Genomic DNA, 6,000 nt, shown 5'->3' with positions numbered 1-6,000 from the left:
AGTTGACTCTACAGAACCGATCCTTTCATATAACTTAATGTCATTACATCAAGCAACCCTTCAGATATGCCATGTCACAACAGCAACTGCTTGCTGGAAACCTGCATTATCACTCCCTACCTGTTTGTAGGGTCAAGCACAGTTTGATTTTTCCCAGCTTATCTTTACAGAACTGGTTGAAGCTGGAAGGGACCGCCAGAGGTCATCTAGTCCAACCTTCCTGCTCAAGCAGGGTCACCTACTCAGGATTGCGTACAGAAGGCTCTTGACTACCTCCAGGAAACGAGACTCCACAACATCTCTGGGCAATGCATTGCAGTGCTGTCACTCTCACAGTAAAGAGGGTAGCATCCTCATGTTCAGGTGGAACTACTGTGTTTTAGTTTATGTCCACTGCTTCTCATCCTGTCACCTGACACCATCGAGAAGAGTCTGACCCTACCTACTTCAAACAGTCCTTTCAGATACACATTGATCACACCTACTCTGGGCCTTCTCTCCTCCAGGCTGAACAGGCACAGCTGCCTCAGCCTTTCTTCATATGAGAAATACTGCAGACCCTTAATAATTCTAGTAGCCCTTCACTGAATTTGCTCCCTCTTGTACTGGGGGGTCCAGAACAGGACACAGTACTCCAAGTGAGGCCTCACCAGGGCTGAGTAGAGAGAGATTACTTCTCTTGACCGTTGCTCTTCCTAATGTAACCCAAGATACCATTGGCCTTCTTGGCCACAAGGGCACATCGCTGGCTCATGGATAACTTGCCGTTCACCAGGAGCCCCAGGTCCTTCTCCACATGGCTACTTTCCAGCAGAAGACAGCCCCCAGCCTGTACTGCTGCAGGGGGTTATTCCCCAGGTACAGTACCCTGCACTTCCCTCTGTTGAATTTCAAAACATGTGCCTCTGCCCATCTCTCCAGCCTGTCTAGATTCTTCTGAATGACAGCACAGCACTCTGAATCAGCCATTCCTCCCATTTTTTTACCATAAGCAAACTTGCTGAGGAGGCACCCTGTCCTTCATCCAAGTAATTGATGAATAAGTTAAAACATCACTGGACCCAGTATTGACCCATGGGGAACACTGCTAGTTACAGTCCTCAGACTAGACTTTTGCCTCTGACCACATCCCCCTGAGAACTGCCATTCAGCCAGTTCTCAATCCACCTCACTGTGTACTTGTCCATCTCACGTTTCCCGAGCTTGCCTATGAGGATGTCATGGGAGACAGTGTCAAAAGCCTTGCTGAAGGCTGAAGTCCAGGTAGAGAGCCTCTACTCCTCTTCCCTCATCCCTCCAGCCAGTTGTCTCATCACAGAAGGCAATCAATCAGGTTGGTTAAGCATGATTTCCCTTTGGTGAATCCACGCTGACTACACCTGATCACAGAAACTTAGGATCATAGGGCTGGAAGGGACCCCAAGAAATAAAATGATTTATGCAAAGCTTTGATTCCAGACACTTATTAGCTACAAAAAACAAGCTTTCGCATCACTCATTTCTCAGGTATCTGTGATCTTCAGCTCTCCTTCAGGAAGCAGTCAAGGAATTGGCCTGCAACCACTCAACAGATGTAAGCTGCTCCTGAAGAGGGTAAAGCCTCACCAGAAAGCAGGACAGAGCAGGTACTACTGTTCAACGTCTTTAATTTTTCAGAATCTGCTAACTGAATACTGTGCTACTCAATAAAGAGCTGTCAAGCATGTTGTGAACACAGACAGGGTTTTTTCTGGGCAAAATTAACAGGTTTGTGGCACCTGAAAGTTTTCATGTTGGTGCTTCATAAATGCATGGGAATATAACTCCTGTGTATATTTGCAACCAACTGCAATTTTCTTGTACTTTAATCTTCAGTTTCCTGCGATGTCTTTGGATTCTCTTCCAGTGAACTAGCACAAAATAAAAGGTTTACCGTTACTTTACTCAACCAAGAGTATGTTCTTACAGTACTAATTTGGAAATAGTATTTGAAAAGGTGGTGTAGAAAAACAGACACTGCATAGAAAATAATAAAAAATACACTGTCAGATCAAATCACAGCTACTAAGGCATAATAATTTCTTAAATTATGATTGAGAATTAGTAAATTTCAGTGCAGCATTTGGACTAGTTCATGAAGTAGCAGGACATTGTAAGAAAAAACTTCAGCATTGTGGCAAACAATGTATGGATATTTCTGCTTGTGTGAAAGATCCAAAATGAAACACATCAGGATTGGGGCTGTTCTGAAGGAATGGTTTAATTTAAAAGGTTTAAAATGCATAGTTGATTTTGTTGACTTGCTTTCTGAATTTTAGATATCAAATGAAATCACAGAAACCCATTCAAAGAAATGGGAAAGCAAGAAGTACTTGTGCTAATGATTATAAATTATTATAAAACCCAGAGGCAGGAATGAGTGATGGGACAGCATAGCCCACTCAGTGATGACTGATCCTGGGCTCCCACAAGTCATGGACTGTCTATCTGCAGTCCTTCTACCATACTCTAGACCTTTAGGAGAAAGCATCCTCATCTGTAGGTGTCTGAAATTAAATGAGAAAGGGAACAGAGGGAATATAATTATGTAAGGCAAAGCAAATGTTTTTAGAAATGGTGTCCTAGGTTCAGCAGTAGCAGTCATTTTTCTCCTGCTTAATAGCTGGTGAAGTGCCGTGTTTTTGACTTTCAGCCTGGGAACAGCACTGATAACACTGATGTTTTTAGTTGCTGCTCAGTGATGTTTAGTCTGAGCAAGGACTTTTTGAGTCTCATGCTCTGTCAGGGAGGAGGGGAAGATGGGGGGAAGCAGAGACAGGACACCTGACCCAAAACTAGCCAAAGAGGTATTCCATACCACAGCACGTCATACCCAGTATATAAGCTGGGGACAGTTACCTGGAAGGGGGAGATCACTGCTCGGTCTGGCTGGGTATCGGTCAGCAGGTGGTGAGCGGTTGTATTCTCTTCCCTTGTTATTTACCTTATCATTATTATCACTGGTGGTAGCAGTAGTGGTTTGTGTTATACCTTAGTTATTGGACTGTTCTTATCTCAACCTGTGGGAGTTACATTGTTTCAATTCTCCTCCCCATCCCTCCAGGAGCAGGGGGAAGAAAGGGGGTGAATGAGACACAGATTGCGTGTCTGATTTACGGCTGGGCTTGAACCACAGCAAACGGAATTTGAGAGCAGGAAGCATAAGGAGGAATTTGAAAGGCTTGCAATGGTGAATGTGTATGAGTAGTAACTGCTCATAAAAGTACGGAACGTGAAGGGGAAATTCAAACTGCTCAGCTATGGACAGCAAGAAGGGCCAACGGCAGGAAGGGGTCAAAATGGCTGGAAGGAAGGATGCCAGAGACAGAAGGACTCCTTGCAACAGAGTGCAGTTCCCTTGGTGATGAGTTAACGAACAGTTCCAGTGCTGTCTTGTAGCCACCTTGCACATGCTCAAGGGCCACTTCTGGGCAGCTGAGCTGGACTGAGCATGGTCCCAAGGCTGGGCTGAGGTGCCCCATGCAACCACTTACAGGATTGATGCTTGGGAAATACATTTCCACAAGCAGGTGGAGAACACAGAGGGAAATAGAAGAGGCCAGAAGGCAGCTATTCAGGGTACCACATGGCCAAGTCCAAGCAATGCCCAGAGGAGGAGCCATTCCACCAACTCAGCAGGCCAGACACTGACTGCAGCCCCAGCCCTGCCCATTGCAACTCTTGATCAACAAGCATTCAAGCAGGAGTTCCGAAGCTGCTGCTGCAGCAAAGGCAAGAACACTTCTGCATGAGGGGGAGATGTCCAACAGGATAACCTCCACAATGGGGAACTTTGATGCTTAGAGCTGAAGACTTCCCTCTTCCTCCCTTGCCACCAGCTCCTACAGCCAAAGGGACACAGCACTGCCCTGGCGTTACCTACAACATTGCAAGGCAGTTGGATTTAACGTTCAACTCGCAAGTCCAAACATCCGCAGCTTTGGAAATGAGGAGCAACAACTAGCTAATCAGCAGCTTCCTCTCTTGCTACTGCAGTATGACAGGACACGGGCACCAGGCTGTGGTATCACCTCCATGCAGCACAGATGTCATGGTCACATTTGGGAGCTTCTCCTCGGCACCCTTAGCCAGCCGGTGCCAGTTTGGTGGTGCATGCTGTCTGGCAGGACTCAGCTCAGCTGCCCAGGGAAATGCCTACAGCTAGTCACCACTTTGGTCTCATCTTGACAAAAAAATGTAATTTGCTCAAAGGCTTATTGTTGCTCAGGGCCCCATTTAAAATCATTCTTCTTCTGGGTCACATGATAGAGAGGGCTTACAATTGAACTGTAATTTGGGATGTGCATTCTCCAGAACCCCACAGCACCCAAGAAAGCTTGTGTTTCTTTCTTATTAATTGGTGGAGACATTGCTGTTATCTTGTTGATCACATCTGTGGGGATCTGGCGACGTTCATCTTGCTATTTTATTCCCCAAAATTGAATCTCCTGTGCAGGTCCCTTGACCTTACTCTGCTTTACGGCAAAACCGGCTTTCAGCAGGATTTGGATTATTTTCCTCCCTTTCTCAAAAACTTCTTCCGCTGTATCGCCCCACACAATAATGTCATCAATGTATTGCAGGTGTTCTGGAGCTTGCCCCTGTTCCAGTGCAGTCTGGATCAGTCCATGGCAGATAGTAGGACTGTGTTTCCACCCCCTGGGGCAGTCAGTCCCAAGTGTACTGGACGCCCCTTCAAGTAAAAGCAAACTGTTGCCTGCACTCTGCTGACAAATGAATTGAGAAAAAGGCACTGGCAATATCAGTTGTGGCATACCACTTGGCTGCCTTTGACTCCAGTTCATACTGAAGTTCTAGCACGTCTGGTACGGCTGCACTCAAGGGTGGTGCGACTTTGTTCAGGCCATGATAGTCTACCGTTAGTCTTCACTCTCTGTTAGACTTTTGCACTGGCCATATGGGGCTATTAAAGGGTGAGCGGGTCCTACTGATCACTCCCTGACTCCCCAGTCTATGGATCAGCCTATGGATGGGAATCAGGGAGTCTCAGTTGGTGCGATATTGCCACCAGTGCACTGTTGTGGTCGGGACTGGCACTTGATGCTCTTCAACCTTCAGCAATCCCACACCAGAAGGATTCTCTGAGAGACCAGGCAAGGTGGACAGCTGCTCAATTTCCTCTGTCTCCAAAGCAGCAATACCAAAAGGCCATCGGTACCCTTTTGGGTCTTCAAAGTACCTTCTCCTGAGGTAGTCTATGCCAAGGACGAATGGAGCCTCTGGACCAGTCACAATGGGGTGCTTTTGCCTTTTCCTCCCAGTCAGGCTGATTTCAGTCTCCAGTAGAGTCAACTCTTGGGATCCTTCTGTCACTCCAGAAACAGAAATGGTTTCCACCCCTTGACATCTTGATGGCACCAGGGTACACTGTGCACCGTTATCCACTAGAGCCTTATACTTCTGTGGGACTGATGTGCCAGGCCACCTGATCCACACAGTCCAGTAAATCCGATTGTCCCCTGTGTCCACCTGGCTGGAGGCAGGGCCCCTCTAATAGTGATCACAACGCTGGACACTTAAGCCTTGTAGAAAGGGATTATTTTTCTTTATCACAGGAACTGGATTAAAATCAGTTCCTCCCCTTCATCTGTGAACCTGTTCACCAGGGACTGAAGCTTCAGCTTTCATGGGATGATCATCCTTGACCTTTGGTCTCCTCTTCAAATCACACACCCGTTCCTCCAGAGCTGAGGTATGTTTTCCATCCCACTTCCCCATGTCTTCTCTGCTATCCCGCAGGTAAAGCCATAGGGTGGCCCATGGCGTATACCTCCTATATCTTCTCTCTTGAGCAGTAGGATGCCTTTTGTTAATAGCTGAGACGTGGGTTGGTACACGTGAGGAGCTGGATAGGTTAGATCGTATCTCAATTTTTGAGATCCTGGGACAGCTTTTCCTCAGCTGAAATGATGGAAGGGGTGAGACTGTCTTCAAACTCTGAGTTTATGAATCATTTCATCC

Source organism: Lathamus discolor, chromosome Z, assembly GCF_037157495.1.
Source record: "Lathamus discolor isolate bLatDis1 chromosome Z, bLatDis1.hap1, whole genome shotgun sequence".
Lineage (NCBI taxonomy): Eukaryota > Metazoa > Chordata > Aves > Psittaciformes > Psittacidae > Lathamus > Lathamus discolor.
The sequence above is the reverse complement of the archived record's forward strand: the minus strand, read 5'-3'. Positions refer to the sequence as shown.